Source organism: Mustela lutreola, chromosome 4, assembly GCF_030435805.1.
Source record: "Mustela lutreola isolate mMusLut2 chromosome 4, mMusLut2.pri, whole genome shotgun sequence".
In the NCBI taxonomy this organism is placed as follows: domain Eukaryota; kingdom Metazoa; phylum Chordata; class Mammalia; order Carnivora; family Mustelidae; genus Mustela; species Mustela lutreola.
The window spans coordinates 182573697-182587087 of record NC_081293.1 but is presented as its reverse complement, the minus strand read 5'-3'; the positions used below and the strand labels follow the sequence as shown (position 1 = coordinate 182587087).

At 50.0% G+C, this 13391-nt stretch overlaps 1 protein-coding gene across 2 annotated transcripts in view; it reads left to right on the top strand.

Annotated features, from left to right (window-relative positions):
* PLXNA4 (plexin A4) overlaps window positions 1–13391 on the top strand; it is a 424221-nt gene that overhangs the window by 49766 nt on the left and 361064 nt on the right. The gene's annotated exons all lie outside the window — the stretch shown is intronic.

Sequence of the window (13391 nt, the reverse complement as noted above, 5' to 3'; positions counted from 1 at the left end):
CTCTAGGCACCAGCAAGCCCTGTTGGAGCGGGTCCTCTGCTTTCAGCACCAACACCCAAGCCAGGCAACCGTCACCCCTCCATGAGCTGCAGGTCTTCTCTTCCACCCATGAACCATTCTCCATCTAGCAGCCAGACTGCATTTGTCAATGATAAACCTGACCTTGCTTAAACCCTTTTCATGGCCTCTCATACCTTTCGGAATGAAATTCATATTTCTTCCCATGGTTTTAAACGCCCTCTGTCATTTGCCCCCTGCCTTCCTCTTGGACCCATCACTCACACTTCTTTGCTCATCAATGCCTTCCAGACCCTCAGCCTTCTGCCTTTTCCTTGCCAAGTCTGCGCGTCCTCAGAGTTTTTGCATTCACTTTTCCGTTGGCGTGGAAGGCCCTTTCCCCAAATCTTTGCAAAGCTGGTTCCTCCTTGGTATTTCTTTAGCCCCCTGCAAACAGGACGTCAGAGAGACCTCCACTGGTCACTCCAGTTGGGGACTCTGCCCCTGCCTATGTGACTCTATATCAAATGACTGTGTTTTCTTTCTTTTTTTTTTTTTTTTCTAATTTTAGTGCTACCTGAAAATATTTATTTTTTCTTAATCATGGTCTTTCTCCCTATTAAGTGTAAGCTCTGTGATAGCAAAGACTTGTTTTTCTTACTCATCATGCCCTCTTAGAACCTGGGTTCCTGGTACATAGTAGGAGCTGAGTAGGTGTTGCTGAGAAAATCCATGAATAGACTTGCGTCACCTTCCCTGCTTGCTGCTTGGCCTCTCTCATATCATCCTTTTGCCACCCAGGCCTTGCCCAATTGTGCTACCTCCCTGGCATGGAGGGAAGGGATCTCTTCTTCAGATGCAAGTTATCAAGGCCTATCAAGGTGATGACACTCCAGTTTCACTTTTATACGTGAATAGGCTAGAAGACCTTCTTCTCCCCCTACTTAACAAGCACATATGTGTCATGGGGCCTTCTAGACTCATCCACCCTCCTACTTTTGACCTACATTCTTCAGTGATGGAGTCTGATGGGTGACTTTATGGTTTACAGGGAAGTATAGGATATGTCCGAAGACCTCTGAGTTGTAAACATGAAAAGTATGGCTTTGGGCAAGTTAATGACATCCTCTGAATGTCAACATTCATGTTCTATGAATCATCTTGTTGTTGTTGATCAACTTGTGGTCCATGTCCCCATCTGGTCAATAACAATCACGGCTTAGATGGGGATGAATATGTAGTTTTGGAGTCATGAGTGTGTATTGCATATGAAGGAGCTTGGGGAAGGCAAGGTTTACACACAAAGGCGAGGTGGTGGGCGTGGAATTTCAGGTGCCAGCGGCTGGTGTTTTCTTCTCTGGGAGAAGAATTTTGTGTTTCCATCCACTAAGCAGTGTGCAGAGCAGACTCATAAAAGCAGTGAGTCTACTTAAAGGCCTCCTCGGTTTTGCAGGGGATTTGACCCTCTGTCGCACCTTGGATCTATCTCTTGGACTCTTGTGTCCCCAGTGACACAACTTCTGAGCAGTCCTGAAAGGGGGAGTCAGCAGCATTCAACATGAATCTTCCTCTGCCTTGCCTTGCCCTGGGCCCTCCAACACTGTGCCCCATCTGTCGTCTTGTCTCCTGGAGGAGGAGGAAGGCACAACTAATTCATAGGGTTGCTAGGGGAGGGAATGTGTGCTGTCAGGGGTGCAGGCAAGAGGGCCTGGCATTGATGTGAGGGCAGAAGTTGACTTGCTGAGGCCCGTGGTCTGTTGCTGCTTTGAGATGGACGCCTTCGAGAATGGTGTCTGAGGGTCTTCACTATGCTGTGCCTTGCTTGTGAAAGAGTTATGGGATGGGGGTTGAGATTGTCTACCCCTCGCCTCATGGGCTGCTGGTATAAATACAGAAGTCGGGTGGGATTTCAGCAGAGTGGGGGTGGGCAGAGAAGGAACTGGGGATGGGAATGTGTGAATTAATTTAGAATTGTTTCCAGAAGCCACACACCTCTCTGGTCATTTGGCTTGTAGTCATGTGCCCAGCAGGTGGGACAGCGGCCTGACTCAGTAGTCCACATCCCTCCTGCTGGGGACCCAGTACCTTCAAGCACATGGGAATAAGCAGGGGGGTAGGCCAACAACAAGTTCCTTGGGAGGAATAACATACTATGCTAACATTGCTTGATCAATACTAAACACTTTTAAAAATCCAGGGTTGTCATAGTGATGGAATGATTTCCAAACTTTAAGACATTAAACCCTCCTCTTAGCCTCCCTCCTTGCTTATTTCCAGGTAGCGGTGTCTGGCCCCAGAACTTTGCTGCAATCATTCTGAACATTTTTCTTTTCTTTTTTTTTTTTTTTTTTTTTTTAAAGGAGCGAATATAGCTCTGTTCAGCTTCCGGCTGCAAGGGAGATTTCTGCCAAGATTTGCGACACGCAGCTGAAATATGTTTTGTATTTTATGAGCTTTGGCTCATCGTGGAATTAAATAGCACTAATTACATGAATATAGACCAGCAAGGGAGACAACTGTTCACTTCCTGATTTTCCCTGGAATTGAAAAAGAAAGGGAGGAGGTAGAAGGACAAGCAGGGGACTGAGGATCGGGCCCTCCCACTACATATTAAATGACAACAGAAGGACTGTCATTTGACCCAAACGTGCCCCCAGGAGGCTGCTCCTTCACGGTGCGCTCATTGCTGGAGCGACTGGGTTCCTTATTATGAAGATTGTGTGGGCAGGAAGGGGTTGGCTCTGCTGGGGGCAGCAGTGACAGGGCCTGGGGTCAGAGAGCCATTGGGGAACCAAATGCCAACTGAGGGAGAGGCTGAGGGCCAAGGATCTGAGAGCAGTGGGCTCCCAGCAGGGTTCCTCCAGCATCCTGTATTTGGCACCTTTCCAAACCTGTTGACCTTTTTTTTCCGGCTAGAAAATTCTAGCTAGAGATTTCACACTTGTCTAAGGAAGGGAACCTTCATTCCTGTTTCCATTTATTTTCTTGCTAAGGGAAGGGAAGGGAATGGACACTATCACTCTATCATGGGTGTAAATTAAGCCCTTGGGCTGGGGTGTGGGAGCTGCGGCTCTTGCGGACTCTTTGGGAGGCTGTTGTGGGTGGGGGTCCCCCAAAGCCAGAACAACCCGAGGCCCCTCTGCTGCAGGGTTAGCTTTGCTCCCTTGGATCTGGCTCGGTGCAATGGGCCAGAACCTGAGCTGAAAAAGTGCATCCCACTCGAGCCTTCCTTATTATGAGAAACAAAATGGGCTCAGGGAGGGTGACTGAGGCCCACCTGACACGTGAGTGCCCCCACATCCTCGGGGGGCAGGCTGTGGAACCTGACAATGGCCGGCTCTCCCAAGGTACCCCACAATTTAGATCTAGGCTACTACCAAGCCAGTGAGAACAAAGGTGGGAAGAGCCTCAAGAGAGAAACTTCGGCGGCCGGTGTTTTGTTGTCCAGTCAACACCACCACCACCCCACCACCCTGCCCAGCCCCGGGTGTTATAATTCATTCCCCTATGTGTCTCTGCCACATGCGCCATTGGAGGGACCCTCGCGGCATCACTGGGGGTCTGGGTTCCGAACCTGAGGCCTAAATGCCTTACTCTCACTTTTCCTCAATTTAGCCCAAGAAGAAACTTGGTGATCTCTCACCGCATGACCCTATTTCCAGAAACACCATTTTACAGATGGAGGAACTAAGGCATTAAGGGAGAAGGCCCACAGGACTGTGACCCTTTGAGAGGGCCATTCCCAGCTTCTGTAGCATCCTTGCCGCGGTGATGCAGAGAAAGGAGGTTTTTATGAGGGACTTTGGCTGACACATGAACCGTGCACCACCGTGGGCTAAGGAGATCCCGTTTCTTCCCCCGCCCGAGAGAGGAGAGGGGGGTCTGGGGAGGAGGCGCTGGTCAGGGTGAAGCCACACATCGTGGTTTCGCGTACGGCTGCCAGGCTAGGGGTCCAGGCAGAGGACGGCCGGGCTAAGGGGAATGCAGCAGGAAGAGCTGCAGCGAGCCTCCTTTCCAGACGACAGTCAGTCAGCCAGGCCAGCCTTCAGCCCGTTCTCCCCGGGCCACAAGCATGCCAAGTCCAGCTGGGGCATCTGACCCCAGATTCCCGGCCAGCCTGTGTCTTTAAATGAGACACTGGAAAGTTTACGATTCTGGCCTCCCAGCTCAGGCTGCTCTTGAGAATGTTGTGTTTTTAAAGCCTCACAGCCAGACTTGGAGTAAAGAGAGTCATTGCTTAGCGACTCCCCCACCCGGAGCACAGTGCCTAGAATATAAAGGGCCGCTGCGATGTAATAATAGAGTTCCATCTTGGGCTGCCTGGGCGCGCTGGAGCTCTGGCTCAGTTCTGCTGGGAACACGGCAGACTTGGCCAGGGAAAGGTGGTTCTGTCCCTGGGAGGCTCCCTCAGGGCCAAGGACAGGGAGGACTGGGGGAGGGGAAACCATAGATGGGGGCCTCAGGGGTCCAGGGACAACCTAATCTCTGAATGGGGGCGGCTCACAGACTCACCCTCCTGCAGAGGCTTCTTCTAGGCTGGTTCCAAAGGCTCTGTCCATGGTAATCACGGTTCCCCAGCCCCCTTTAATAAACAGGGAAATGAGGATTAAGAGAGAGCCTTGAGCAGCTGAGCTTGGTGCTGAATTTCCTGGGGACCAGGGCTGGTTGCCTGGAGGCACAAGGACTCTACGTCTGTGCCTGACTCCCCAGGACTCCCTCTTCCCCGTGCCTTATGCCCTTCTTCAGCCCTTCCCCAGCCACCAATGTCACATTTCTCATTGCTCCAAAGAACAGAAGCAGAGCAGAGGGAAAGCAGGCTCACGACCTGGGCTCACTCCCTGCCCTAGCTTTTGCTGCATTCTGGTTTTGTGCTGGGCTATGGCCACACTGACCTTTCGAAGTCCCCCATGCCCATATGACTGTCCCGTGACAGTGCTGTGACCTTCTCTTGGGATGGCAGTTGCTTTGGCTTGATTTTCCCCTCCTAGCCGTGGTGATGGATTGCACCGTGACATCCCCGCCCTCAGGCACTTTTCCTCTTATGAATGTGGCACTCATTTCTGCAACAGCCGTGAGGAGAAGGGGCAGCAGGGAACCCTGGGGGGCTGTGCACCCATCACAGCCTTTGGGGGCAGCCACTGCATGACCAGACCACAGATGTCACATGCAAATCATAATTCCTCAGAAAAATAAAGTAACAGTTCATGCCTCCCACTTCTAGAAACCAAGAGTCTAATGTGAGAAAAGCAGGCAGGAAAAAAATACTGGTTACTTACTGAGGATGTTCTTCTGAGCGCATAGATTACAAACTAGAGTAGGAATCTAAAAAAGGCATTTGTCGGTTTTGCTAATTTGGATGTCTAGTGTTTCTTGAATTAAATAGGAAGGAGACCCGGGCTGTGTTCTCCAGTCCCCCTCCCTGCCCTCAGCTGCACACATGTAGCACCTCCCTAGCCCTCAAACTTTGGAAGGACCACGGAGTAACGTGAAGAATTTTCTGCCTTGGTCATCTCTTACCCGTCTAGGCACAGCTGCTTGCAGTCTGGCTTTGGGAACAAGGAGGGGGTGGCTGGCACCTAAAGGGGATGCCCTCTAGGGGCAGCCTCATGTACTACAAGGATCAGAGCTCCCAGCCCAGTGCCCAGCCTGGGCTGTGAATCCCAGCTGTGATAATGCTGGCTAGCTAGTTCTGCCTGTGTTAGCGTGTTGCCAACTGCTGTCACACACATACCCACCATTTCAGAACCTTGTTCCAGTAATGGTTTCTCTCTTGCCTTCGTGTGTGGGTTCTTCCATCTCTGGGCTCCATCCTCCTATAGAGCCTCAGAATCTTCTTTAACCCACTGGTGAAATGCTCTGTAGGGAAGTCCTATCTATTTCCTACCTGCTTTGATGTACAGATAAATCCAGGACATTTCTTCACTCTTCACAGGGCCACACCTGGATACTGCATGAAAATGTAGAGGCTGGGAAAGGTGGGCCATAGTTGTGGCCACCTCTTACCAACAGCTTCACACCATCAGGTGCATGGATGGGGAAGCACCCATTTTTGGTGATTCATTAGCTTCCTGTCCTCCAGCCTTGCCTGGACAAAAGATGAATCATGTCTAGTGTGGCACTGAAGAGGAGGCTAGGGGAAATTAGTTTCCTAGCAGGGGTTGGCCAATGGAGCTCTGCAGAGCTTACCAGTGACGGGAGATGACCTCAAAGGGGGACAGCTGGAGGGTCCTATAGGAGACTGTTAGTCACCAGAGGGCAGGTCTTCTTCTTCTTCTTTTTCAAAGATTTATTTATTTATTAGAGAGAGAGAGAAAGAGAGAGAGAATGAGCATGGGGGTGAGCCCCATGTGGAGCCCAATCCCATGACCCTGAGATCATGACCTGAGCAAAAATCAAGAGTCCGATGCTTAACCAACTGAGCCACCCAGGTGCCCCAAGAGGGTACTGTCTTCTGCTTGGTACTGCCTTCTGCTTTAGTGTCTGAACCCCTTGCAGCCAGCTCGGAACCCCTTGCATAGTACTTGCTCAATCAACATTCATTGGCTAGATAAAAGAATACATGCTGATTCTAGCAACTGTGTCTTCTACCTCATCTAAGTTTTCCTCAATGCGAGTTTGCTCCCTGTCCTCAACAAGGTCTGTGCTGATTTTCTCTGCTGAGTAAGTGATCAAAGACTAATTTGGGGACTCAAGGCAACTTGCTATGATATTCCAGTGGGTAGACTGAAAGCTTTCATTGTAGATCCTGGATAAAAGAGACAGTTTCCCTGATGCACTTGAAGTCATGCTTGAAGCAGACAAAACTGAGTATTTTAAGTAGTTGGAAGCACTGGATCAGAGCAGAGCAAAACCAGCATTTTGAGTTTGGTCACTGTTGGCACAAAGGGCACAGCACCCAGGTTTGCTCTGACTTCCGCTGTAGATGGTCCCAGATGCCATTGCAGACACATGGCAGGGGAGTGGTCATTCATTCGTTCATCAATCTCTCACTTATTCATCCATTCATTCATGTGTTCTCAAACATTTATTACGTACCTATTATCAGGTATTACATACCTATTATTACATACCTATGTAGCAGGCTCTGATATTGGAAGCGGAGAGAATCATGGTAAAAGATACATTTCTGGCTTCTAGAAGCTCACATTTTAGGGAGGGGACAGCATCAGTGGACAAATACAGCACAGTTTGTACAGTGTGAGATTCTGGGGGGCACTGGTTCATCTACTACTATATCACAGGGGCATCCTACACCAGTATGTCTACTACCATTATCACAGGGGCATCCCACACAAGTATGTAGAAGCCACAAATGGCTTCTTTGGAGATGTGATCCTAGGTGAGGCAGAGTTGAGGGGTGGGGATCCCAGGGAGTGTAAACCACCTATCCAGAAGACACAGAGGCTAGGACAGTCACCATGGGGTCTCACCATGGGACCTGCCAGTGCTGCTCTCAAAGCAAACACCCAGCAGACAGAGGAGCACTGTGTTGGATTCTGAAAGTCAGCACACAAATAGACATACAAACACCATCACACACCCAAATCTTAACCTGAAAAAAAGTGCCACTGTTTGCAGAATTCTAGGTTATCTCTGTGGCCAGCAGGACGTGGAGAACTCTTTGGCATGCTTCCTTTCCCCTGTGAAAGGATAGTCTATTAGAGAGGAAGGGGGAAGAGACACTTTAGTCTTTTGGCTGGAAGTCTGGATTTTTCTGTGTACGGGTTAGGATTCTTTCTTTAACAAATTCCAGAACCCACACTGGCTTATGCAGAAGAGGAATTTTTGGCTCATGTAACTGGAAAGTGTAAGCATAGAGCTGGTTTCAGCACACTTGATCTAGACATCTGTGTGATGTCACCAGGATCTGGGATCCAGTAATTTCCATTCTCTTGCTCAGCTCTGCTCTCCTCAGTGCTTTGGGCTCATTCTCTTCAGGCTCCCCTCCCCACTTCCCACCCCCATGGTTATAAGATGGTGCTCACAGTTCTCAGGTGAATGCTTCTCCAAGGTCACATCCAATGGAAGACCTAGAACTTTTTCCTCAGCACTTTCATCCAAAGCCTGTGGCCTCTCGAGATTCTGACCTTACCAGATATCCATCCCTGAACCAATCACTGGAACATTACCCCCCGCCCCCACCCCTCCAGCAGCTCTGTCCTGATTGGTTTGGACCCAAGTCATGTGCTCTCCCTTGAAGCAGGAGTAGACGCCATTTGCTCAGAAGCTTTTGGGCTGAGAGAGGGTGAAGAGATGGATCCCTAGAGGGTAAATGAACGGTGCCAGAATTAAAAGGGTCCCCTATCTCTAACAGTGTCTTTCAAAGATTTTCTTGATCATGACTATATTAGTCAGTGTTCTCCAAAGAAACAGAAACTCTGTGTGTGTGTGTGTGTGTGTGTGTGTGTGTGTGTGTGTGTGTGTAGAGAGAAAGAGATTGCCTTTAAGGAATTATATTATACAATTGTGGAGGCTCCAAGTCTAAAATCTGTAAGAGGGACTCAGAGGAGAGCCATGTAGGCCCACAGACTGCAGACTTTCTGCTGGCAGAATTCCTTCTTTCTCAGGGAGGTCAGTCTTCAGCTCTTTAGATGGCTACTTTATGTGGGGGGCAGGGGACTCTTTCACCCCAAGTCCACTGATTTAAATATTAATTTCATCTGAAAACATCCTCATGGAGACATCCAGAATAATGTTTTCCCACATATTTGAGCACCATTGGCCAGCCAAGTTGACATATAAAATTAACCATCACGGGGCGCCTGGGTGGCTCAGTGGGTTAAGCCGCTGCCTTCAGCTCAGGTCATAATCTCAGGGTCCTGGGATCAAGTCCCGCATCGGGCTCTCTGCTCAGCAGGGAGCCTGCTTCCCTCTCTCTCTCTACCTGCCTCTCCATCTACTTGTGATTTCTCTCTGTCAAATAAATACATAAAATATTTAAAAAATAGAAAAAAAAATAAAATTAACCATCACAATGGCTAACGTTAAGAAATACATTTACGTCACACTCAACGCATACACATATATGGCTCAAATAAAAGTCACGCTAAATCGTCATTATCCTTCCTCAATGTGACATAGTCTTATTTTTCCTCTATTTTATTTCATAAAAAAGCATGTGGGACCCACTCAGTTGGTTTCTGGATTCACGGTATGTTGTAGAGATGGTCTTTTTGAAACACCATCCCAGATTAAGTCTTCAGAATGCTCTATCATCCCATAGCAAAAGTCTAAGTCCCAGCATGACTTTGCGCTACCTCAGCCTGCACCTGTACCTGTTTGTGCCTCAGTTTCCTTATTTGTAAAAGAGACACACTTACAAATATTTCTTCTACCTAACAGGGTTGTCATGAATACTAAAATCAGAACAAGGTGATGTATTTGAAAACATCTTGTAAACTCTAAAGTAATTTCATGAGGTAATTGCCATTTTAAACTAGTCTATAATAACTTTCTTCTCTACCACTCAGGGATCTGAGAGGCTGGTGCTATTTCATGAAAATGAGTTTGAGCTCTTCAACACTTGCCACATAAAACAAAGACAGCCCCAATTTCTTTCATCAAAATGATGATCGGCTTCTAAAAATGAGTCCCAACTCCCCCGAGATCATTCAGAATTAAAATCTGATTTCAAAGAAGGGAAAAGTGTGGTATGTTTGGGTTCAAATGCTGAGACTTTCAGTTCTCCAGCCTTCTGCCTCTTGCCCACTCCGCTAGTTCAGCGAGGTCTTTGGGCTGATCTTGAGGTGACTCAGTCACGTCACTTGCCTTCAAGGATCAGAGATGGACTGGTGCTACCTCCAATACTTTTAAAACCTAATTGATGCCCCCAGAGAAGACGTCATAGGCAGGACCTAGAATTGGGAGCAGGGTTTCCTAACTCGGGTCACCACCTTATATAAGGACAGATGTTCTGGAATGGAGCTGCCCAGGCAGGCCAGCTCGCGGGGAGAGCTGCCTCAGGCAGCCCTGAGGGGCAGAGGGCCGGCAACTCTGCCCACTTGTGAATCTTAGAGCTGGGAGCAGGGGGCGTTTCAGTTGGGTCACACCCAGCCCAGACAAGCTGGAGCCCACACCCTTGCTTGTTCTTTTCTTTTCCATTTCTCTGTTACCGTGTTTCCTAATCAGTCCTTCCGTATTGTGTAAAATATGAGGGTGGTTATTCCCATCACATGTTATTGTTTTCTGTGGGTGCCCCCCTCTCCAGGCGCAGTAATTTCACCATCCCCAGATGAGGGTGATAAGTGTTTGAGATGCATAACTGTGTCTCATTTCACTGTCTAATAGAAGATGGAGAAAGAGCCCCGGCACCTTTCTGCTCAGTAAATTCATAATTACAGGCTTCCTTGCCTGGCTTCTTATGAACTGGAGAACTGTTTATTGGTGTGTGGGTCTGTGAGTATGTACAGTTAGGGTAGGGGCGTGGCAGGCACACTCCCCCCCCGCCCCAACCCCCGGTGCCTGGCAGGTTCCTATACAGGGACCGCAGCAGGTTCCCTCCAGAGAGCGGGTGGCTGAGCCCTGGGCAGCACCTGCCTGTCTGGAATGAGGATTACCAGCCCTGCTGGAATTTGGTTGTTGGCAGCAATGTTCTGAGAGCTCTGTTAGCCAGAAGAACATATGGCATCCAAAGAGCATGCTCCCCTAGACAAAGGCCAGGGAGCAGGTGCTGAAATGGGTTCAGACAAAGTCGGAGGACAGGCTGCAGGTGGTGGAAAGAGCACTGGACAGGGAGTCCAGAGACCCGAGCTTCACACCGCCCCCTTCTTCAACTCACTATGTGACCTTCTGCAAATCATTTAACTTCCCTGGATCACAGGTTCCTTGTCTTTAAAATCATGGATTGGAACTCTTTACCTGGATTGTCTCTTCGTGATGAAAGACTTCTAGATTCTTCTCTGATACTTGGATTGGCACAGGCAGCTCAAGATGAGCCATCCCGAGTCCTCATCTCTTCAGCTGAGATGGTGCCATCAGGTACCGTCTTGTTATCATAATCCCAACCCTGTTCATCTCATTTCAGTCTTGTCAACAAGAACAACAACTATCGCTTGCTAAGTACTTGCTGCTCGCCTGCCCCGAGGCCCAGGGCCAGGTGCTTTCCGTCACGAACACTTTGAGAGGTGAATCGTGGTGCCCGCGGGATGGATATTATCTGCCGGGTTGTGCTCTGTGGGTCCCGGGGGCTTGACTTCCTCCTACAGAGCTGTCCCGGGGTTTTTCTCTTTGGGGACTTACATGAATTGAAAAGGGCTTCTGTGTGCTCTGTATTCTGGACTCTAGAATTGTGTGTCTCTAGAAAGACTATGGATTTTGTGGTTTGATACAGACCTGGGTTTCAACCCCAACCCTGCCGCTTATTATCCCAATCCAGAGATAAGGCTCCTCATCAGGGAAGCAGGTGAAACCACTACGAGCCCAACGCCTGGCTGTGCTGATCAGGCAAGGGGGTCACACGCAGGCTCATACGTGGGGCCTGGTAGGGCAGATGACATTCCTCCATGCCTCTCTCTGCCCAGGAGAAAACAGGTCTTGAGTCTCGGCTGTATGTCGGGTGTGAGCTTGGCTCTGTGGATTCACCAGCGAACACGACAGGCCTCCCTGCCCCCACGGAGCCTACGGCCCTCAGCCCCAAACTCCAGTGCTCCTGCAGAGGCTGAATCAGTGGAAGGACGGGGACCCCTCTCCGGGGGGCCTGTGCTCTTTTCCCGCAAGTGCCCCTTCTCAATACCCTGCACTTTACAGTCTCCAGCTGGCACGGATGTCCTGACGAGGCTCGGGGCTTCTCTTTCAGCCCTGTCTCCTACCCGACCCTGTGCTCCAGACAGACTGTCCCTGGTGTGCGCCATCTGACAGGCTTTTGCGACTCCGAACCCTTCCCAAGGAGGCCCTTTTCTTCCGGCTCCACGTGTCCCCGCTCAGTTCACAGCCATCCCACAGCCTTCTCCTTGCTCCCTCATCCCAGGCTGGAAGTCAGCATTCCTCATGGGAACATTCTACCATCTGTCACATAGCAGCCCGCTGTCCGCGTAAGTCGGGTTCTGGTGGCATCTACCTGAGCGGACCCCGGAGTTCTCAGAGGGTCCCTGCAGCCTTGGCTGTCCTGGGACCCCACAGCATTTTGCAAGTTCCGACTGTGCCCCGTGCCAACATCTGTCACGTGGGGGAGTGAATGCAGGCCCCAGGCCGGCACGACTGTTCTGGGCTGTGGCTAGGCAACCAGTCTCCCTCCTCTGGTGTGCCTTTGAGAGGACCTGGGCTTTCTGTCGGGATTTCAGCAGACGTCGAGTCTTGGCTTTCTCCTTTCTTCTCTCGGCCTTCATGGAAATGTGCACTCTACCTGTGGTTGGGGTGGGGGTGGTTTCTCTTGCTCTGTGGTCTACCTCTTCCTGCCACCTGGTTATCGAGGATGTGGGGGGAAATGAGAGAAATTCAGCAAAGCTGAGATGCCCCCAAATAAGATGTCGGTCATTCCTGCCCTTAGTTCTCTCAAACTGGAAGAACTAGGAAGCCATCCTCTTGAATAGAAACGAATGAGACTCTTAGGACCGAGCACTGTTTTGTCTCAAGGGGAGTTATTCATTCATTCATTCATTCATTCATTCACTCAGTCATTCATGGGACAACTTATTAAACCGTTTGTTCTCTCCCTGTAATGAAAACCTCTCACAAGAGGCCCCAGTAGGAGAGGCAGCCAAGGTCTGCCTCATTAAAATGACATCAGGGCTCAGAGCTGGGCAGTGTACCCAGAGGACCCAGTCACCACAGAGGGATCCAGGATCAGCCTCGTGCACCACTTGGCAGTGGGCAGGTGCAAAGGAGAAGCGTAGGTGTAGACCCAGAGGGCTGGGGCTGTAAGAGACAGCCCCCAGGAAAGGGCTTTCTGAACTATTGTGCTGTGCGGTAACACAGCTGGCATCTGTCCCCACCGCACCAGGCTGGGGTGAACGGAGATGGGTTAGTGGTGAAGAATGAGAACTTACTATCGACTTGTACACCCGGGTCTGAATCCACCTCTCCCCCTATACAAGCGCTGCAAGTTGTCTAACTTCCTTAAGCTGCAGGCTGGGGACAGCCATACTGCTGACTTCAGAGGACTGGGTGCCAGCAGGAGATGCCACATGCAAATCAGGTTATTTGTGCGAAGGTTAATATAGGAAATCTTCACAAAGAGTTCCTAAAGGTGTGGCTCCTTAAAAGGCAGAGCGGTATTTGGGGGTAGAAACAGCGAGCCCCGTTACTTCCTCTGGGACCAAGTGGTAGGGGCCGGAAGTGGTTCACAGAACCTGGAGACAGAGGTGGCCTGGGGAAGCATGCCTAGGGTCACTGAGACCTGGGGGTGAGGGTGGCAGCTGTGAGGGCAGCCCACCCCCATCCTCCTGTCCCCTCCCCTC